General features: G+C 37.1%; 1 long non-coding RNA gene across 1 annotated transcript; it reads left to right on the forward strand.

Annotated features, from left to right (window-relative positions):
- Positions 4,693-23,420, forward strand: LOC110392437. The gene is made up of 3 exons (XR_002434367.1): positions 4,693-4,730; positions 21,913-22,015; positions 22,996-23,420. It is a non-coding gene; the product is annotated as an uncharacterized LOC110392437 (long non-coding RNA).

Consider the following 24,468-nt stretch of genomic DNA (forward strand, 5'->3'; position numbering starts at 1 on the left):
AAAGTCACTACAGACAGAAATGACAGAAATTTCCTGGATTTAACGAAATAAATAAATACAGTTATGTAAAGAAACATATAATTAACAATTTTACATAAATGTCAAACTTTTTAGCTCAAAATATTCCATAGATCTACAAGACTGCATTTGTATTTACACATAAAATAGATCCATTTCAAAATAGTTGGCCAGCTTCATTTTCTCTTTATCTATTAGTCTACATATTTGTATGTTCCTGCTATCATAGTACCACAAATATACTACATAAAAGAGCACATTGTATAAGAGTTTTCCTAAGAAAGTCACAATTTTATTATTGTCTGATATTATTAATTTTTCTCTATGTATGAATATTTACTTTTATATGACTATGATGCCTCTAATGTGGTTGTTCATTTGTTATAACCTTTTCCAAATTATGCTAAATATAGTAATGGTTATTTATATTTATTTATAAAAAGGAAGTCTATGTATTATATATTTCATGACAGAAATCTTTCAACAGAAAATTACCACCGTCCTAGCTGGTAGAATCCAAATCTATGGGAAAAAGTTTCATCCTGCATGGAACTTTTCTTCATTGTACTGTGAGAACTCAGCATATTAATGAGTGTTTGCATACCATGTGACTTTGCAAAAAGCATGCCTATTGTTAGCAGTTTTCAAGCCAGAAAATCGCTCATTCATATATTAAATATTTACAAATATATCACAAATATCTCCATAGAAATTCCTACCTGCATAAAGACAAATATGTTTTTAAAAGCTTCACTGACTGTGGAGAGGGGTCAAATTATATTACAACATTTCCCATAAAACTTAAAAGAGGCAATTAAGGCATTAATGTGCCTGTAGCACTGCATCTTTTTCTTCTTTTCTTTCTTTTTTCTTTTTTCCTTTTTCTTTAGTAAGTTTACTTATTGAAAGATATTTGATGTTACACATGATTTTGATTTAGAAAAGTGATACAGTAGTAGAGTACTGAAGTGCAATACAGCAATTGCAATATACAGTTGTATCACAATACAAATGTATTACCCAGTACCAGTCCCTATATGCATATGCTCAAAATCACAGTGCTAGTTGCTCTCAACTTCCAGAAATACATGCGATGAAGCTAGTGCAAGACCATTACTCTTCTTGAAATTTTAAAATGTACACTGAGCTTGGCCATGTTTTCAGTAACCCTTTGCTGGTCTTGCTAACTCTTTTGGGGGTGAAGCATCTGCCTTATGAGGAAAGGAAGAAAGACCTGGGACTATTCAGCCTGGAGAAGAGAAGACTGAGAGGAGATCTCATCAGTGCTTATAAATATCTAAAGGGTGGAAGTCAAGTGAATGGGTCAGTCTTTTTCAACAGTGCCCAGCGACAGAACAAGGGGCAACATACATGATCTGGAACACAGAAGTCCCATACGAACATGAGGAAAATCGTTACTTTGAGAAAGAAAGAGCACTGGAACAGGCTGCCCAGAGAGCTTGTGGAGTCTCCATCTCTGGAGATACTCAGAACCCTCCTGGATGCTTTTGATGGGCACATTGCTCATCTACACTAAGCATTCTTGCCTTTAAGGGGTTCACTCAGTGAGTCAAACTACACTCCTAGGGATTTAGTTAGTCACAGGATTTCACTGAATCCAGACCTTTTTCTGCTTCAGAGAGAAGTAACAATGAGACTTCTTTTAGATTATATTTCAAATTACTGTAGATGAAAAGAAGGAAGCAGGCCTCTCCGCTACCTTTTCTGCATTTTGAAATACCAAATTTCAATAGCGTAATTTACACACCTGATGAGTAGATCACTATGTGATAACTTACATTACTTTTAGTCTCTCTTTTTTTTTAGGCTAAAGAATTTGCTATTCTGTAGCTTGTTCTGTAGTATAATTTTCAGACTAGTGCAAGACCTTAACACTAGTGGAGTCATCTTCACTTAACATAAACATTTGTAGGATCAAGACAAAACCCAAGGCAGAAGTATCTGCATCCCTCATATGAATTAACCAAAACAACTGTGATATGAAAAATGCTGTGTTGTTTTTCCCATTTTTTCCTCTACAGCTGCATGTAGTTACATCAGCTTGTTAGTGGACCTTAGGGATCTGAGCGCTACATATGAGTTAGTTCATGCCAATTATTATACTGAGTGATGAGACTGCTTTCTATCATTTCATTTGTGTGTATGAACAGCAGGTGAATGTTACAGTATATGATTTCCAATTATAAGTCAAACATACTGAATTTTCAGTACTCTTAATATGGGCTGTAAAAGCAGTGAAGTGTGAGGAGACTACTGTTTCTTGTGAAAAAAAGCTTGAGATTAGTGTTTCTTGATGTGAATGTGTTTTTTTTTTCCCACCTCTCTGTCATAGTTGCTTTTTGGAACTGAATTTGAAAAATAATTAGAGAGGGAACTAAAACATCTAACTACTGAGAGTGTGGTCAGGTGATACAGAATGTAGACAGGCACACTAATGATGCATTCAGATGATCTAGTAACATGAGGTTGGCTTGTGAATAACTGGTTTTCATTAGATGGATTTTCAAACCAAAAATGTGGAAAGACTGGTAACAGGACTCTCTTCAGTTAACAGTCCAGGATCTGGCATAGACCAAAATATATGGAAAAATTTACTTCAGAATTTACTTCTATCTAAAGTGATTTTGAATTTCATCTCTCTGGAGGGAGACATAGCCATTGGGCAGGAGAACACAGGCTTTTTTCACCACTGTGGTTGTGTAAGTCATGAGCACCCACTGAGACAAGGATGGGAGATCCAGTATGAAAGGATACCTTACTCACTGGGCTGGTAAATCAGCCTCCTCTTGTGACTTAACTGTCATCTTCAAAGGTGAATATATTGTTTTTCCAAAGTCCTCTTGCACCATTCAGCCTCAGAGTACCTTTCAGACTGATGTTTACAACATTCTCACAGAGAGTATTTTAAAGCCCTTTGGAAAGAGGAAGATATTAATCATTGTGTTTCCAAATTTGGTCAGTTATATACTGGGTAAAAATATTTAAATGGCAGAATTTTTTGTTTGTTGTAGTCAGATTTATGTTTCCCTTTTTCTCCAATCATAGTATTTATAGTTCTGAGATGACAGTAACTGCATTTTTGGTGAATATTTTGAAAAAAACCATCATTGTGCATTTTTTTTTTATTATTATTATGAGCCTTACTAGGTGACAACATTTATGTAAAAGAAATAAACTAGGTAAGCTATGTGATTCAACCATTTATCCTAATCTCAAATGTGCTGATAAGTAACACACTAAGACATGCACAAGTCTGAGTCTTTCTGCAGTCTAGGCTAACACAGATAAAGGCCAAGAGTCTTTATTAACAAAACCATAGGAGGCATGCTCTTATGGTAACAAAAGAAAAAAATGCCAAACACAAGTAAAGGGACTGGATTCAATTACTTAGAAGTTAAAACTTCAGTTTCAGAACAAATTCTATAAAATAGATGTCCTGTTAGCCATGTCTGTAATTAGTTTTGAGCTCCCCAGTATAGGAAAGACTGGACATACTGAAGTGAGTCTCATAGCAGCCAGCAAAATGGTCAGTGGACTGGAACACACAGCTGTCAACGGTTTATGGGCGTTCGGCCCAGTTCCGTGACGAAGGGGATGGGGGATCCATGGGCCCACGTCCCGAGAAAAGGGAAAAGGGGAAAAGGGTAAGGAGATGGCCCTGAGAGCAAAGAACAGCGGCAACAATCTGAGGAGAAACAAACTAATTTACTAAATAAGATATCGGAATGCAAAACAACACACTATAATACAATATAATTACAATTTAAGCTGATAAATCCAATACAGAGAGAATGTCCCAAAATCAAGGTAGGCCTTACTCTACTACCGATGATAAGACGGCTGGAGAGCGAGGTGCTGCCAAGATGAGAGACAGCGGAAAAAGGGATGAGGTCTCGTGATCTGCAAGCTTTTATACTGTGAGCTTTTATCTTTTCCCTCCGGCTGGAAAATGTTAACAGAGGAGCAAAGTGCCGTGGGGAATGTAGTAGTCCTTCTCTTCTGAGAACCAGGTACATCCACTACATGATGTTATGATGTGGAATACCAATAACCAAAAATCACAAAACCATGACAACAGCACAGAAGCTGAATAAAACAAGTCTAAGTTAACATGGAGAAGGCTGAAGATGTCTATGGCTACATAATGGTAGGCTACAGAGGAGGCCATAGAGAATGAAGAAGAAAAGCTGGACTAGAGACCTCCAAAAGATCCTTCTGACCTGATTCTATTCTATGAGTTCATAATTTATATTTCTCCCACACTTTAGTTTTTGCTTTCTATTTGAGACTGTGGCTACGCAGGAGGAGCTTATTCCAGTCATGTTTTACACTGAGTAAATTTGGAAATTTCTTCTAATCATGTACTATCTTATTCTTCTTGTCCATGCAGTTATGCCTAGTAAGTGCTATGAGAATTGGCACTGAGTGGATGTAAGTCTGTTATGGTTTTGTGATTTTTGTTGTCGGTATTCCACATCATTACATCATGTAAGGTACGGGCAGTTAAAGTGTTAATTCCCTGGTTACTGCAAACTACCTTTTTTGGTGTGGCCCTCTGAGGGGGAGGGGAGGAGGTGCACTCCCCAGGGGTCTTTGCGTTGGAGGGGAGGGGGTGATGCCGCGTGGGAGACGCGGGGTCTGTTCCTTCCTGCCTGGTGGAGAAAGCACGTGGTCCTCCTGCAGTTTACTGTGTAAGATTTTCAGCCTGTAAACCCTCTATTATAATTCTACTAGCCTCATTTTGATATATTTAGTAAAATTAGTTGTTCCTCCTCAGATTGGTGCTGCTGTTTTTTGTGTTAGATCCGCCTACGAGTCCCCCTCTTCCCTTTGTTTTCCCAGGTTGCGGCTCCACGGCTTCTCTGCCGCTTTAGCCGCCGGACCTCCCGGGGGCCGGCCCCTACTCGTCGGCAATTTTTTTTTTTTTCCTTCCTCTTTTCTCGTTTTTTTTTTTTTTCTTTCGGGCCTGTCCCCCTTGTCACAGACACAGACCCTTAGATAATACCGTGACAAAGTCAAAAGGTATTAGGTTCCTTTTGTCTATGCATCTAAGTTATTTTTAGAAGGTTTTTTAATCCTACTGACTGGGGATCAGCAAGGACCAACTTGAATTTAGCTCTGTTGCCACTGACAAGAACAAGAAAAAGAGAACAATATTCAGCACTCACTTTTACTTAGTTTTTCAGATAGTTATAACATTCTGAGACGGGCATCCACTGACTGCAAAAGTCACATACTAATGAGGTCCCAAGGTAGATACCAACAGAGGCGTATAGTAGTAGAATACTGTGCTTCATTATTTCTTATACACCTCTATAGTGCCTTTTACAGATTCAAAAAGAAATGTGCTGATTTCTGAAGGAAGTAGCATCAAGATTCATTGTCTTACCCTTTGAGCAGACTTTTGTTTATGTAATATTAGATGTACAGAACTGTTTAAAGGTCAAATTTGAGTGGGAAAAATCCCTACAGAAGATGGAATGTCGCTCACAAAAAGAGCATAAGAAGTATTTAATAAAATCGTAAAATTTTAAAATTTAGCTGTGCAATGAATTTTTAACAGAATTGCTTAAAGAATTGAATTTACACATTGTAAAACACTTTTTTTTTATAAGGGGAAATCAGTAACACACTGTCTTGTAACAGACTGAATTGTTCTGTCAAAGTTTTATATAATACCATCTGGTATTTCAGAAAAGACTAATCTGATTCAGGATGAACTATGAAAATCACAGGTCAGTGACAGAAATATCTAGTTATAGGATACCAAAATCATAAATATAACATGATGAACTTTTCATTATACCACGCAAAGAGTTATGCATATAGTTACATATCTTAAAAGTCCTTGATATATCAGAATATGAGATATTGTCCAAAAAATGGCACTTGTAAAGAAGGGAAAGAAGTGATGTTTTGGGCCTGCTTGCAGAAAATGTAGAATCATAGAATCATAGAACCCACATTCAACTTCTGGTTCTACACTGGACCACCCAAAAATCAGGCCATATGTCTGAGTACGTTGTCCAAATGTTTCTTGAACTCGGGCAGCTTGGGGCCATGCGCACTGCCCTGGGCAGCCTGTTCCACACCCATCGCCCTCTGGTGCAGAACCTTTCCCTAACCCCTCCAACCCTCCCCTGACACAGCTCCATGCCGTTCCCTTGGGCCCTGTCACTGTCACAGAGAGCAGAGCTCAGCACTGCCTCTCCGCTGTGGAATCCCACTAGTGACTGGATGCCAGCCTGATATAATCCTGCTTACTGTCAACAGTTTACGGGCGTTCGGCCCAGTTCCGTGACGAAGGGGACGGGGGATCCACGGGCCCACGCCGCGGGAAAAGGGAAAAGGGGAAAAGGGTAAGGAGATGGCCCTGAGAGCAAAGAACAGCGGCAACAATCTGAGGAGAAACAAACTAATTTACTAAATAAGATATCGGAATGTAAAACAACACACTATAATACAATATAATTACAATTTAAGCTGATAAATCCAATACAGAGAGAGAGAATGTCCCAAAATCAAGGTAGGCCTTACTCTACTACCGACAATAAGACGGCTGGAGAGCGAGGTGCTGCCAAGATGAGAGACGGCGGAAAAAGGGATGAGGTCTCGTGATCTGCAAGCTTTTATACTGTGAGCTTTTATCTTTTCCCTCCGGCTGGAAAATGTTAACAGAGGAGCAAAGTACTGTGGGGAATGTAGTAGTCCATCTCTTCTGAGAACCAGGTACATTCACTACATGATGTTATGATGTGGAATACCAATAACCGAAAATCACAAAACGATGACACTTACTATAATTATATATCATCCATACCCAGAAAGATTATATTTTGGAATCTTTCTGTGCATGTTTAAAGGACTCTGTAATTTGCAAAATATCCCTTGAGATCACAACTTTTAATGAAGTCCCAAGAGCAATGTACTTTAACACTGTCTTAGTCTACAAAGTTTTGCCTTATCCATCACTAGATAGACTTACTAAACCTCTATTTTTGATTCAGATTCAGTTTAGATGTCCGGATAGAAATTTGTATTGCTCAGTTTTCTAAATACAGGCAAAATGAGTCCTTTCCAGAGACAAAGGGCCCATGGGACAAGACATATGCTACATTGACTTGGTCTGGACAAATCTGAGAAATCTAATTCCCTTGACTTTTCAATGAACTGAGAAGCAGATAGCAGTAAGCAACCCAGAATAGTAACTGGGAACTACAAAACGGTAAGCAGCAGGTGTTTTCTAGACATCATGCTTACTTTTACTATTCTTGCAAATTTCTGTCTGCTCTTTTTTGGAAGAAAGCTTTGGGTGCTCATATGCAATTAAAATTTATAAAGGTCGGAGGTAAATGTGTTGCTTAAAGGAAGATAAAAATGTGAGCATGTTCACAAAGTTTTCCATTGAAAGCATAAAAATGCAGCTGCAAGCAACTTTGCTTTCAAGCCAGCCTGGCAGAATAATAAGTAAGAACTGATGCTACAGTCATCAGTGTTTCCTACCAAAACTATCACAAGATGGGGTCAAATAGAGCAGAATCTGTCCTTTATGTAACAGTGAAAAAATTGAGAAAAACTAGGAAAAATGAAAAGGACAGTGGTTCTGTTTTGTTTTTTATTTTTGTTTTGTTTAACTTATATTTACCGTTTGTGTTTTATTTTCAATTATAATTTTCATATTGCTTTTGTGTTTAACTTACCTTATTTAGTAATTTCTAAATGGTTTCATACACATTATTTTTTTCTTTACATTAACATCAAGTTAATCTCTTAAGTTTATATGTTGACTTACTTCTCGCGGTGGTATGCTAGCAAGTTTTAATTATGGGATGCCAGCATGGTTTAATTATCATTAAATGCCTAATGCCAGGATACAGATGAGGTTTAGTTAATTTCTTCTCAGGAAACTGGTAAGAAACCATTAAATATTATTACTATACTTTCTGAAATTTTTATAATGTATTTGAAAGGAAAGAACATCTCAGATTTCAGTTGAAGAGAATATTCACTGATAGAGCAAAATAGCTATGCTTGAGTGACCTAGCTAAAGTTGAATTCAAGGGAAAAATTCTCTATCTCACCAAATATAACTGCTAAACAAATATGTGCCTACAGGCTTTTCACTACACCTCCCTTGAAAATGGAGCAAATGATTCTGTAGCTGAATAGAACTGCTTCATTGCTCTTCTGTTCTTATCCAAGACATTGCCTCTATCCTTGAACAGACACTGAAAATCTTTTAAAATCCTCAGGGACAAAAAGGAGCATTTTAATTGGTGAAGTTCTTTACATTTTGTTGAACTTTTCTTCCGTCTATATTATAAAATAAGTTACACCGTATCAAAAGAACAACCACCATGTTTTGATTACGGACATCTGCAGGAAATGTTGACATTTGGGCTGTCTCATTGTCAAGTAATGAAAAATATGATGTTGAACAATACATTCCCTTACAAGGGTAGAATATCTAAACAACATCTGAGTCGCTGCTTCCATTGAATTACACTACCATTAATCATTTCCACTAATTTGATAAACACACTGTCAATACGATAAATCATTGTTTCTATTGAATTAATGAGGGTAGATGGTTACTAATAGGATATGACTGTATTAGGGAAATGTTTAAAGTATTGTGATAGATTAACAAGGAAACATTTAATAAGGATTTACAGTAATTTTTAAGTCATTCCAAACACTGCGAGAATGGAAATACATAATATGAAGAGAACCACTGCAGAAACCTGCTTGCTGTCATCACTTCACCACTTACTGTGACTGAGTTTCTTTGAAGGTGTTTCAGTATTTCATAGTAGTCACAGGATTTAAGGGACCTGTAGTCCGTCCTTGGTCAAGTGGGTGAGCTAAGATGTACGACTCAATGTTTCTTATTTTCTTTTTCATCATTTACAGGTTGCAAAAAATAACAGTCACTTTTTTCAGTACTTTGAGATTTCCTGATGGAAATACTGAATGTGAGCCATATGTTATTTGTATATAATAAGATTTTACCATCTTGTGAGTAAAGATACTCTAACTCTGTCTCAAATAATGACTTCTTCTATAGCCTTAGGTAACTCATTTATGGCCTAACTTTTGAAGTTGCAATTAAAATTTCTATTGGTTTTAGGAAGTAATGTAATTCAGTAGTAAAATCTCTGCAGTTCAGGGTGTTTGCCTTTAAGGCACAATTTCTTCAACAGCTAAGCAGTTGCAACAATACTTATATCTATCCAGGCCAACTTAAGAATTAATGTCTTAATGACCATAAATAAATTTCATTGTGATTGGCTTAAAAGTGATGAGGCCGACTATTTTTTAACAAGCAAAACGACAACTTCCTGAGAATGTTTAAATAGTATGGAATAACACAGCTACTATAGCATGAAAAGCGGAGTAATTGTCCATGGAAGAGCTTCACCTCTTTTTTCTGCCTACACAAGTGTAGTGTATCAGTCAAGTCAGTGAAGAGGTTCTAAAAGTACAGAAATTCTATCACACTTATCATGCATTTAATATCAGACGTACTAATTCTTGTCAAGGTGAAGCAAATAATATCTCTCCAGCATTACATCTTACAAAAAATCGTCATCCCTGCAAAAGGTTCTTCACCTAAGCTTGATCTTGGTTTTGCAGTACCTGGTGAAGGTCCTGATTTGTTGTGTTGTGAAGTTTATGGTGGTGCTAAGTTGAACTGTCTTCTTACTGGAGAAAGACTGAAACAGATATCATTCTGCAATGTGTGACTCAAGTATTCTGTCAGTCTTCATCTTCAACCTGACTACGGCATACAAATACTCCCATAATGTAATGATAGAAAATTACAATTCTGCAAACCCGTGAACATACGCATATGAAGTAGGTAAATTTCTGCAAATGAATATATCACAGTGTGTTTGATACATACGCTAAAAAATGGAAATGATTTTACATATTTTCAAATGGTCTATAGAGAGTGGAAATACTGAGATGAACATGGTCAGTTTTTTCATTAATAGCAACCCTTTTGCTAATAGCTGCTTTAAGAGAAAAAAAAAAAAACAAGAGAGAGAGAGAGAGAGAGAGAGAAAAGCAAACCCTCCCCCAACCCACTTATCCTTTTCTACCATTGACTTTACATTCCATATCTCTAATGAGAAATACTTACACATACAGAACTAAAGGGAATTCTTCTTAAACAAAGTGCCAGAGGAATGGTATGAAGTTATACAGTATCACTGAGTTGTATTGGGGTTTTACTTACTTTATTATTTTAGGTTCTATAAAACCCAAATAGCAAAGTGTATTGGAAGAAATATCAAAACTGAACAGTGTTTCATCCTAATGAGAAGCAGGATGACAAAGAGGGAAGCAGCACTGATTGTAGTGGTATGTCATAGATCATTATTCATATTGAGAATATTTCACATTTTTTATGTTTTGGAAATTTAGTATAGCTTGACATATAAATGATGTAATACAATTAATGAAAATTCTATTGAGTTCTATTCCCTTTATCATATCAATATCATGTAAAATATTAACTGTTCTACATGATTAACTCTGATGATCTGTAGTTCTTTTAGAAGACTGCCTTCATGCTCTCACAAACACTGTAACTTGTAATGGAAAATAATTTCCCGTATCTTTATTAGCTACAAGAAAAAAGGATAAGTATTCAGGGTACTAAAAAACAGGGCAGAAGTATAAAAGCAAGAAGTAAAAAGTGAATATAATGCTTTCATAATAATCTGAATTCTGCTTCAAAACTGCTATTGAAGATACATGCTTTTAAAATGCCTCTTACTAAACAATTCTATTTTTTTGTTGTTGTTGTTGTTCCTTAACATATAGATACATATTAAAACTTTATTCTCATTCAGAAGTGGTACTCTTTTACACTCTTACACTCCTAACTGATCATATCATCTGCATATATACTCTCAGGCATTACTCCCACTGGTAAAATCATGAGGGAACAATACAATTGAAAGTTAGTGTTAAATATTTATTGCCTTGTATTAACATGTAATGTTTATTGTTTTTATTAAGTGAATACATAATGAAGGGCAGTATTAAGCAATACACTCATCTTCTATGAAAATAATAGTTTTAAAGAACTCACGCATGTGCATTGTCAGCAAGATATAAGCTCCACTCTACGTACTTTATGGAATGATTCATTAGTCTTAGCAGAATACTTTCTTGCACAATGCTGAAATATGAAGATCTGCAAGATTTTTCTGAAATACTAATAAACAGCTTTAAAAACTACTTTTTTTTCTAGTACTTGTGCATCACTCTCCTGCTTTTATCCTAGTTGAATTTGCTAATGAAAGCTGGACAAATTATGTTCAAAGAAGGAATATTCATTGCAGTCTTCTTTTTTTTTTCAAAAAATGAAATAACCAAGAGACTTCAGTAGAAAATGAGAAAAAGAGAATAGTTCTTAAATGTGTGCATTCCTCTGTTTAGTGCCACTTTGAGAGCTCTAAAAAGTCTTGATAACACTTAAAAGCAGAATGATCCTGAGAATGTTTTATAACATGGCTGATATTTAATTAGCCTCAAATCTGTGCTAGAATGGCATATTTGTATACCCAAAGCACTACTCTATCCAAGAGTATGCATATAAGTGTTTATATCACCATTTTATCTCTCAGTAGTACATATATATATTATGGAGTACACTGGGGCAGGGGGAAAGCAATCAACTGAAAAGGACTCTGGTGAGAACACAGCATAAAAATATCATTCAAGGACAGCTACTAAAAATGTAAAGATGGTATTTCATGATTGCTGCCATTCGTTAAGTTTTTAATGTTCATATTGTGTGCACATGTCAACATCTGTGAACAGCTACTACCAAACTGTTGATTCCTTATGTATATCTACATTTGCAACAGAGAAATTCAAGCAGAACAGTGGAATTGTGTATTACAGGCCTGCCTCACAAATTCAAACAGTTGCTTGTAGAAAGGTCTTACTTACAAGGCCACTTGTAATCAGTCATTCTTAGACTTCAGAAATATCAAGGATTTTTAATATTTAAAACACAACAAAACACAAAGTCAGTGGAATACTTTTCATTCTAGTTTTTCAGATTGAGTATATGGAATGTTAGCTATCTTAGTCGCATGATATCAATACTGTGATGAAGTTCAGTGGGTTAAATCCCTGATTTTTATCACTGAAACTTGAATTTACAACAGCTACATTGTTGGTTCACAGAAGCCAGGCATCTACTCATGCTCTAGGATGATTATAGTCTGATGTCATATCCGTGCAGATAGTTGACCTGTACCATGTGAAACTGGTTTGATAAAGAAAAACTCATTCCTACTAGGATCTCTGCATTTTTCTATGCATCCTATGACTATCATGAATGATGAAAGAATGCATGGGATATTGAACAAGAACATGGTAATATTTGAGATGTGGAGTTGTGGGCAGATGAGCTCTGCTATACTACTTTCTTATCCCCCTCCTCAGAAGAAAAGGTGGAGAAAATATGATGAAAAAGCTCTTGGTTTGAGATAAGGACAGGGAGATCACTCAGCAGTTATTGTAATGGGCAAAAAATACTCTCAGCATAGGCTGATTAAAGCAGTTTATTGCCTACTGATAACGAATTACAACAGTGGGAAACTAAAAGCAAACTAAAAACACCTTTCCCCACCCACAATTTTCTAGCTCATCTCCTCTGAATAGTGTGGGAGAACAAGGAATTTTAGCAGCTGTCTGGTCATTACACTTTGTCTCCGCTACTCCTTCATCTTCACTCTCTTCCCTTGCTTCAGCAAAGAGTCCCTCTCATGGGAGGCATTCCTTCTCAGACTGATCCTACATGGTTTTTCCACAGACTTCACTTCTTCAGCAAGTGCTCCATTATGGGTCCAAATCACATGCAGTTGCTGTTCTTCACAGAGGCCAACCCTGCAGCCCCTCACCCACTAACAAAACCTTGTCATGTAAGCCCAGTACAGGAATTTTATTCTAAAATAGCACTAGGAAAATTAAAACAAAACAAACCACCCAACAAACAAAATACAATTGCCAAACACTGATAATTTCAGGCCTGTACATCTCACTTCTGTGCCCATTAAAATTATGGAGAAGAGTATTCTGGGATTTATTGAAAAAGGCCTGAAAGATGGCACAGTGGTTGATCACAGCCAATGCAGGTTAATGAGGGAAAAGTCCTATTTACCCAATTTAATTACCTATTATGACAAGATTATCATATAGTTGATCAAAGGAAGCCAGTGGATGCAGTCTTTTTGGATGTGAGCAAAGATTTTCATAGAATCATAGAATGAATTAAGTTGGAGGGGACCTTAAAGATCATCTAGTTCCAACTTCCAGGCCACAGGTAGGGATGTCATCCACTAGATCAGGCTGCCCAGGATCCCATCCAACCTGGACTTGAATACCTCCAGAGATAGGGCACCAAACTTCTCTGGGCAACCTGTTCCAGTGTCTCATTACTTTTTCTCCCAGTATACTTCTGGGCAAATGTCCAGCAAAATGTCCAACCTCTTCTTAGACAAGCACTCTCTTTCTTAGAGAATTATTCTTTTAGAGAAGTCTGCTACCTCCCTGGGGCTCAGGTAGAGGACGCAACCTGGTAAGGACAATTACTCATTCCTGCTTTTCTACATGAGGGTTGATGAAGCAGCTACACATTGCTGAAGGCCATCAAAAGGGAATTCTGAACCTCAGGATGTCTGCTGAAGGAATCAAGGATACAGGTCATCTTCTCTGCTTCCTGTACTGGGGAGGGACACTGAATGAAATGAAAGGGTCCAATCTGTATGGATTAGCCTGGTGCCAATATCAAAACGTTAGTTGGTTGTTTTTTTTTTTTTTTTTTTTTTTTTTTTTTAACAACAGAATGGCCTACATGGCACCAGGCTCACAGTTACCAGATGGGTTTCAACTCCCTCAAAGGCAGAGGAGGATCCTTGGGGAAAAGCTAACTGGGATCATTAGTAGGGCTTTAAACTAGGTTTGAAGAGGGAGAGGGGTAATACCAAGTCTGTCCATGATAAGGTGTGAGATGGCATAGCTAGGTTAGAGAGACAGAGCACTAGTGGAGGCCCTCAACCTACTGCCCTGAGATTCATTTAGAATCTTATGTCAATGATCCAGGGACCACTGAGGCAACAGGGAAACTCAAGGGAAATACTTCACAGGAATTAAGGATTTATCTTCCAAGGTGACAAGATCAGCTGCTCAGCTGAAATGCTAAAGATGCACCAATGCATGCACTTTGGGAAACAAACAGAAAGAGCTGGAAACCACTGTACTACTAGAAAACCATGAAGTAGCTGCAGTCACTTTAATATATTTTTTCCCCTGATGAAATTATTAACTTGCCTATACATTCTAGAAGGTTTTGAGCTTCTAGAAACATATATAGAAAAGAAAAAGTAATATTAATTTCGACCAAAATAGTAGACTGAAGAATTTTTCTTTAATTCTCTGTCCCTCCAACTCAAGATTTTAAACAAAGATTCTTTTTCTTTTAAACCTTATGTTTATCAGGGGGGTGGGAATGGAGAGAGGGAAGACTGTCCTATTCAAAATTATTCCTTGAGAATATGCTCTGCCTACTTTCAGCTGAATAACAGACTTTGCTTTCCATGTTAAATAACCTAGGAATATTTATTACCTCAAGCAAGAAGTTAATATATGATCTTAATTATAAATTGCTCTGAGGTAAAACCTGTCAAGCTTTCAATAAATGGATACAAATCCCAATGTCTCTAATTATCAGAGTAAATATAATTAAAATAACTATAGTCTCTAAATTTAATTATCTATTCATGAACATTCCTTTACCTCTACAATCATGATTTTTAAAGACATTAGTGCATCTATTAAGGGTTCCTCTGGCTATTTAAAATAACAGAATAGGCATGAAAACATTTACTTCACTTTTTAAAAAGCAAACTAGTTTAATCAGACTTTTACTACAGTGAACTTTAAAGCCCAGTAAAAACGTATCTACCAGAAGCCATCAAAACTGCACCTAGAGCTAGAATTATGGAAACAGTTGAGACACATGTAAAGTACTATGGGAGATGTTATTCATGTTTAATTTGCCCCCCAAAATTTCCCAGTAGATTTTGGACTTGTGTTTATAATTCCATTAGAAAACAAACAAAAAATTTCATGCAGCTATGATGACTGCAAAATTATTAATTATGAACTGATGTGATATTATTACAGATGATCTGAGGATTGAAGCACTTCTAAGAAGACAGGCTGAGGGAACTGGGTTTGTTCAGCCTGGAGAAAAGAAGGCTCTGAGGAGTCCTTATTATGGCCTTCCAATACTTAAAAGGACCTTATGAGCAGGAGAGAGACAGACTTTTGTCATGGTCTGATAACAATAGGACAAGGAGGAACAGCTTTAAACTAAAAGAGGGGAGATTTAGATTAGTTTTTAGGGGAAATATTTTACTCAGAGAGTGATGAAGTGGTGGAACAGGCTGTCCAGTGGAGCTGTGGATGCCCCATCCCTAGAGGGGATGGGGCCAGGTTGGACGGGGCCCTGGGCAGCCTGATCTGGCGGATGGCAACCCTGCCCACAGCAGGGGGATAGGAACTAGATGGTCTTTGAGATCCCTTCAACCTAAGCCATTGTATGATTCTGTGATTATTAAGTAGGCAAGGTTGACGACATTTTGTAGGAAAAGGGAGATGTGTGATTATTTTCAAAGAGCTGATAAACACAAGCACTCCATAGCATTTCACAAATGACCTTTCCAAGAAATATCCAGTTCTGCACTTATCGTTGACCAGAGATATATGTTGCAATCAACCTGGATTTTGCTCCCTACCTCTCTGTTACTGAATTACTTGTTGGTCTTAGTTTGCCAAAACTGTTTGCATGTTCTCAGTAAATGCTCCTGGCACCCTATCCCCTCCAGAATGATACAGATGCATCTATATTACTTTTACATACTGAACCTTAGACATAATCATTAAAGAAGTTACATGTAATAAAAAAAGCAAAATACAAAGATTTTAAAATTCAAATGGTATGAAAGTATAAGACAGTGTTGACTATATTGTTAGATGACAGGATAGGAAAGTAGGTACAATTTATTTTTGCAATTTGAATTAAAAGAACACAAACTATAAGCACCTAGCTAACTGACATAGCTCTTCTCATTTGCCTCATGTGTAAGCCTGCCCATCTCATCAGATTTCCTGCTCCCTGAACAGGAAAATAAAAGTATCAATCTTTTTCTGGACACCTCTTCCAAGTAGAGGTATATTTTCTGAGACAAATAGCTACTGCCAGGCTTCTCTTTACCGCTCTTGACACCTCTTCCGAATTTAACTTCGTGCGTTGAACCCTCTTAAGGATACTCTTGAGGACAAACTGAAAGCTGTTTATTCCTCAGTCTTCTGTATAACACTTTGCTTAATATTTCTCAGTGCATCCTACCTTACTGCAGCAACAAACTGCATACAGCATCCTTTCTCTCCATCTGTGAGCATGTCTCTCTGACCACAATTTTTTCAGAATTGTTCTTTGAAAATTTATTTCAGCTAGGAGCAGATACTTTGCCAACATGGTGAAACTATTCATCTTGAAAGCGCTGTTAGGATGTCTCATCTAGAAGTGTGAAGACACTTTCCACAGATCTGAGGGCTCAAGCCTTGCCTGGAATGCATAGTGGTAGCTGTATGTATAGTAGTTGTCCTAGACCAGATCTTGACAGGACTCAGATCACAACTACAACGTGAATGGGACTTCAGCAAAAATGACAGGTGCTATGAACAGTGAATACATCCTTGCTTTAATGAGGGACAAGTGCTTAGTACCTCATTCTGATTTAGGTCCGCAGAAGCTGAATTATTTTAACTTTATTCATTGTGAGGATACATTACATAAGACTTTGAGGTGTGGATGCTCAAATGATGTTAAATTAATCTATACAGAAAACCCGAGTTACTGACTTGAATATTTCTGTGACTGATGGATGAGTCTGCAATGCCTTCATTTTCAGATACATTTTTGCATTTAGAAGAAAAGCTACAGACACAAAGACAGATCAGATGCATTTTCAGTATTGTGTCCCTGAACTTTGAGGCACCTGCAAAAACACATTTATTTCAGCTGAGTTACTTTCATTTTCCCGTTTCTATGCCATTCCATTAAGTACTTCTGTCTGAAAAAGGCACTTCCAGGAATTTCATTATAGTATTGGGAAGCCCAATGTACTGGAGCTGAACTATATTCCCAGAACTATTATCAATCTGTCAGTGGCAAGGTTTCCTGGAATGATATCAAAACCCCTGTTTTTAATGGCCAAAGGAATGGTGTTAGTCTCTCTCCAGCAAACTGTATTTAAGTATAGTTCACTGGGAAACAACTGTTTAGAAAGCCCACAGGCATACATACCTTACTAAAACCTTAGACAGGTAGACAGGTCCTAAAGCTGAATACTAGGCCTTTTTGGTATAACAGCAAATATGGAATTTGGGTATAGGAAAGAGTGAAATGAGAATGATGGTAAGGCTGCATCTCTCCATGCTTCAAGATGAGAAAAGTTGGAAATATGTTTTTTTTTTCTGAAAAACTTATAGGCATTAATCAATCATAAATAGAGCAAGACACTAGAACTTCAGCATTTGTATCTCCTTTTGTTCCAAATTAGAACAAACAGATCTATTTTAGGCATTTTTTAATGTAATGAAATTTGCAACAAATTGATCAATTTAGATGACTGAAATGATTTTGAAGAATTAGCAGACATACTCGTACTATTAAATGGATATGAAATAATAGCTGTGAAACAAAGTATTTTGACAGCAGTGAAATGAAAATCTTTCACATTACTGATAAGAATGAGAAATTCAGAAGGTTTCCCTTTGACACTGACTTTGTTAAAAAATATCAATTTCACATTCCTTCAAGACATTTCTGTTTATGAAAAAACAGCATTCTCTACTGTATACCAAAAAAGATATATATGTATATATTTATATTTAAGCCAGAGGCAAAACATTTTGTCGCCTCTGGCTTAAAAATTCATGGGTCACTAAATGCCTCCTATTTATTTACACAGAAACTATAACAGATACAAAGAGCACAATAACACTATTTGATAGGACAAATTCTCAACTACAAAACGCTATTTTTCAATGTAGTCACCGCAATTAGCCACACATTTTTGCCAGCGGTGAACAAGAATCTGCATGCCATGCTTGCAAATATCTGCACCAGTGGAGGTAACCCACAGTTTCACAGCTTCTGTGATGACACAGTGGCTTGGAAAATGTTTCCCAGATAAACCATCTTTCATGGGTCTGAAGAATGGAAGTCAGAAGGTGCCAAATCTGGACTATACGGTGGGCATGGTAGGACAGTCCAATCAAGATTGGCAGTGTGCTCCAGGGTCTTTAAACTGCTATGGGGCCTGGTGTTACAGTGTTGCAAGAGAAAGGCTGTTTTCTTACCTGGCCTGGTTATGCAAATTGGAGCCTTCGGCTTAGTCAGCCTCACGATACAGCAGTTTGAGTTATTGTTTGTCCAGGTTTCAGGAAATCCAGGAGGATCACCCATTTCCTTTCCCAAAAGTCAGGGCACATCACTTTAACCAATGAGGGCTGTATCTTAATCCTTTTCTTCGATGGGCAATTCATGTGTCCCCAGTCCGTGGACTGCTGTTTTGACTCTGACTCCTAGTGGTGACACCGTTTTTCAACACCAGTAATGATACATTCCAGGAAATGGACATCTTTAGCCTCGTATTGGTTCAATATGTCCTGACAAACTTGCATATGGTATTCTTTCTGTTCCTGTGTGAGCATTTGTGGGATGCACCTGGAACAAACTTTGCAACATTCCAGGGATTCCACCATCATTTCTAACTCATTGAAACCAATATTCAACTCCATACACAGTTCCCTATTTGTAATCTGCCAATGCAAGTGGATGAGGTGATCAAGATGCTCTTCATTTAGTAGTGAGACACCTGTCATGGGAATCTGGAACATGGCTTGTCTTTCATGTTGCTGTCACCACTGCTGAAATGCACCACCCACCACCGCACTTCGCTCACATCCACTCTTTGGGCTTAATAAACATTCAGCAAATGTTGATGAATGTCAATGGATACAATTTCTTTTCTGCATGGAAGAACTGCTTACACACTTTTGCTTCATGCTCACTTCCATGTCAGATGCCATTTTGTCAGACTTCCCCCTCTGCTGCCACCTGTCACATGGCAACAAAATGTAATGGAATATTATTGGGAAGGTTCAACCTCTACTACCAACATCTGCCCCTGATGTTGCGGAATAACATAATAAAATAGAAGGCATTACTTTTTTGGCAGCTCTTGTATATTTTTTCTGTAAATAATTATGAAAACTATTCTAATTACATTATTAAATCCTGAAAAATAATGTTTATGTGTTAAGCACCAAACTAAGTCAACTTTGAGAATGCTGGAGAAGCTTTTTAACAAAACCAATGAGAAAGAATATGCACGGGGATGATGCTGGAAGATAAAAATTGTATCCAAATTATAGTAGACTTAGGTTAATTTATCAGTCTTATCCCCACCCTTTTGACATATTTAATCTATTCGGAAATTAGATAATTGTGAATGGAGTGAAAAGTCTACTTTTTCATTATCAGTAGAGCCAAATTTATGTATTGAAAAACAGAATGGCACTCCAGTCTGTCTATTTTGTGTCTAGGTGCAGGCTGGTGACGAGTACTGTCCCCCAGGTGTCCGTCTCAGGACTGATGCTCTTTAACATCTTTATCAAGGACATAGTAGGATCAAATGCATCATCAGCAAGTTTGCTGAGGACACAAAGCTGAGTGGTACAGCTGATACAACAGAAAGAAGGGATGCCATCAAAAGGAACCTGGACAAGCTTGAGAAGTGATCCCATGTAAACCTAATGAGATTCAATGAGGCCAAGTGCAAGTTGTTGTACTTAGGTCAGGGCAATCCCAGATATGTGTACAGACTGGGAGAACTCATTGAGAGTGGCCCTGTAGAGAAGGCCTTGGAGGTTCTGGGGGACAAAAAGCTGGAGATGAGCTAGCAGTGAATGCCTGCAGCCATTAAGACCAACTGTATCCTAGGCTCCATCAACAGATGGGTGGCCAGCAGGGCAAGGGAGATTTTCCCTCTCTGCTCTGCCCTTGTGATACCCCACCTGTAATACTGTGTCCAGGACTGGGGCCCTCAGCCCAGTCATGAGAGCTGTTGGAGAGAGCCCAGAATAGGATCACAAAGATAATCAGAGCGTTGGAGCACCTCTCCTACAGTGAAAGGCTTTTGGAGCTGAGGTAGTATAGTCTGGAGAAGAGAAGGCTCTGGGGATACCTCACTGTGGCCTTCCTTCAAGGGAACTTGAAAACAGAAGGGAAACAGACTTTTTACGTGGGCAGATAGTGAGAAGATAAGGGAGATCAGTTTTAAACTAACAGAGGGGACATTTAGATTAGATATTAGGAGAAAATTTTTACTCAGAGTGTGGTAAGGCAGTGGAACAGGTTGCCCAGAGATGTTGTGGATGCTCCATCCCTGAAGGTGTTCAAGGCCAGATTGGATGGGGCCATGGGCAGCCTGATACAGTGACTGGAGGTGGTGTTGGAGCTAGATGATCTTCAAGGTTCCTTCCAACCCAAGCAATTCTATGATTTAGGTTCTGCCAACTCTGTCATTATCTTTGTTTTGCATAAAGTAGTTATAGAGATTCATGCCAAAATAAGGATGATGTGCAACGAGTCCAGTAATTGTACTAGTTGCATTTATTTTCATACTTTTAAAGCACAAATTCATTTTGGATGTGGTTTTTTACACCTTCTTTAACTGCTGTGATGGCTCTCACATGGCAGAGTATAATCACACAGAATAAACACAATCTGTGCACCAGCTTGTTTTCTTCATGGAATTTTTTTCTCCTTATTTCTAAAAGGGACATTTTTATTCTTAAGGTGTTTAATGTTAAAGTATGCCCTCAGGCTCTAAGGTACTTGATGCTGTTGTTTGACTTTTAGGAGTCAAAACTGCCCATATTAGAGGAATATAAAGTTAAGAATCACTTTAGCAAGATGAGAAGATGCAAGTCTATGGGCCCAGTTAAGATGCACCCAGGGTGTTGAGTAAGCTTATATAATCATAGAGGGGATTGGAATTGGAGGGAGCCCACAAGAATCATCAAGTTCAGCTCCTGGCTCCACACAGGACCACTCCAAAATCAAACCATATTTCTGAGAACAGTGTCCAAATGCTTCTTGAACTCTGGCATGCTTGGTGTCATGACTACTTCCCTGGGGAGCCTGTTTCAGTATCTTCTGAGGAAGAATCCTTCTTGAGGAAGAACCTTTTCCAAATACCCTACCTGACCCTTCACTGATACAGCTCCCTGCTGCTCCCTCAGGTCCTGTTGCTGTCCTCTCACCAGAGAGGAGTGATTGGTGTTGCCCCTCCACTCCAAATGTGAGGAAGCTGTAGGCTGACATGCGGCCTCCCCTCAGTCTCAAAACTCTATCAGAGCGGGCTGACGGTAGTGTGATATTGATTGGAAGTCAGTTTATAGCAGACACTCACTTCAATGTCACTCCTACTAGTATTTTCTTTATCCCTTATCCATAAGCCCTCAGTTAGCTCAACATCCATCCCTAGGCAGAGGAACTGATTCTACGATTCTACAACTCAACATATGTATTATATTACACAAAATATTTCTTGTCAACTTTGAACTATGCAACTCTTCCTCAGATACTGGCATGTAATGAGCTTATTTCCCATTTTTTTCTGCTTTACGTGTCTGTTTTCTTTACCAATTTTTTTTCTAAATCCTTCTAAATCCCTCTAAATAAATTACTTCATTTATTTTTGTCAGCTGGTTTCAACTCAACATTTACCTAATACAAATGTGTCATTGACATTGATATAACCTACTACTCAGTGGATGGAAGAATTGATGCAGGTCCTCAGAACCTCAGGTAAATCACTTTCATATGTGTAGGTGACTGACCATTCATGTGTAACAGACTAAGGCTTGGTGAATAAATTAATTTCTGCCATTTATGTTCTTTTGATAGTGAGAATCGCTTCTCATATGTGCCATGGAATTCTATGCACGGAATGCAGACAAGTTTCAGTTAAAATTGTTCTTAAAATAAAGGGCAGCTTTCAGATGAACGTTTTTGGAGTTCCTAATCTCCACCAGAGTGGTGTAAAACAAAAGCCTCAGGCCTTCCTAGTTATATTGAATTAGAAAAAATCTGACTAATTGAAATGCATATATATTGATTAATTCCACATTAATCCTTTGTTGTTAATTTTTTGTTTGGAGATTATAATTGTTTAAATGCTTTTGTATCTAGATTGCTAGATTAGCAAAGCAGCTGGTCAGTCTGACTGACACCTTGGCATCAATATAGCCTGAATCCATGATTATTTTAAATTGTATTCCTAGTCAGACATCTCTTTGTTTCTGATCTCTAGTGGGGGTCCACTTTGTACAGAAGCACTGAATTACAAAATGCATGATTATCTTTTCAGGTTGCTAACATTCAAATGCCAATTGTTCTCAAAATAGTAGACTGTTTAGTTTCCATAACAAAGAATATCATCACCTGGTAGAATGAATCATGGTTATGAGTCTGTGTGCATATGTATCTATATATATACAAAATCCAGAGCCAGGACTAAGCTATATCAGAGGAAGAAGGCCAGAAATAAATATAGGAAAGTGTAAAATAGTCAATGAAGATATAAAAAATTAGTAGTGAACTAAGAATTCATTTAAATTCTTTCACTCTTAAAGGTGGTATTGTTTCATCAGGGTAGCCTGATGCTCTTGTGCCGCATTTGTAATAACATGGAATATTCACCAGTGGTTCACTCCTTGACCTTTTTTGTTGTGCTGCAAATTGCCAAACTTACAAGTTCTTACACAAAGATTTGTTTTTACTTTCAGAAAACCATTGTTGAAGCAGAAGTACTAAATATGATACTTTTTTTCTACATGTAACAATATTCTCAATATTCTCAGACATCTCATCAGCAGTACAACGTGCTTCAGTTATTTGCAAGTGGACAAGGAAGACGGCAGGAATGTGCAGTGATTTTCTCAAGCTTGCAATAGATATTAACTACTTATGACAGCATCCAGTAATACACATTGCTTCTACTTTTGTTAACTATTTTAAAAACAGAAATTTTTAAAGAACACCTTTGATTTTAAGTAGCCTATGAGAATAAATGTTCTGATTCAGCATGACATTTACATAACTTCTGAAATTTAGGCACATATTTGAGAACTGTGCTGAAGCTAAGTGTCCTTTTAATTTCATTTCATTTTAGCTGTAGTACTGTAAAAGAAGAACAAAGCAGCAATAAATTAAGCCCTAAATGACAAGCATGTCTCATTAATAGAAAATATGTTTTTTTTTATGATTGTAAACAATTGACAATATCATTTTAATATGATTAAAAATAATGTGATGCTTTCCAAATTGTGGAATAACAGATCATCAGACAAATTAATATGAAATATGTCAGTTTCTCAATTTTTACAAAAAATTCAGATAATGTCAATCCTTAACTGACCGTGTAAGAATATTTTATTTGACCTGCATTAGATTTTAGAAACATACATCAATCATTAGGTAGAAAAAGCACATCGGGTACTCAGGGAATTACAAAATTCCATAGGTCTTTCTGAAGTTTTAACAAAATATCAGCAACAACAGTATACTTCGGTATTGTCATAACATAGCTCATGATGATTTGTATCATTCTGTCTCATCTATTCCTCACATGAAATATATGAGTAAGTGCTATATATTAAAGAATCTGTTCATAAATTCTTATGATCTCTGCACCCAGATTCTATGATATGAAATACTGAGGTATTGCAAGTTCATATTATAGAAATTCTGAACTTTGTAGAGAATATCTACTGATCTACTGGGAGGCAATTTTTATTTTTGCTATTCTTAATTTGATGAATAGATTAATAACAGTGTTTATGTGTTAATGATAATATATTTTAAACAAATAGTCTAATGTTATTAATTTAGTATTTTCAACTTCTGTTAATTCTAATATTTTCATAATGTTGTAAATCTGTTTCAATGGTTTAAACCATCTGCTTGCTGAAGCTGTTATTTTCAAGCTCTGTTTTTTTTTTCCTGTTTACTGCCTATGTTATAAAATACTCCTGATGAGAAACTCGTATTCAGTCATGTCGTTCTATATCATTTTGGTTAATGGTTATCAGGAACCTCTTATGAAATAATACTTAAAATATGATAGACCCTAATAAGGTTAGTACAGAACATTAAAGTTAGCTTCAACACACAAAGTCTGAAGGGTATAAAGTTGAAAAGGACAGAGATGCAAAAAGGGGGATGGTGATAGAAAAGGGGTAAAATGATAAAGCACAAAG

The sequence above is a fragment of the Numida meleagris genome, chromosome 1 (genome assembly GCF_002078875.1).
Source record: "Numida meleagris isolate 19003 breed g44 Domestic line chromosome 1, NumMel1.0, whole genome shotgun sequence".
Lineage (NCBI taxonomy): Eukaryota > Metazoa > Chordata > Aves > Galliformes > Numididae > Numida > Numida meleagris.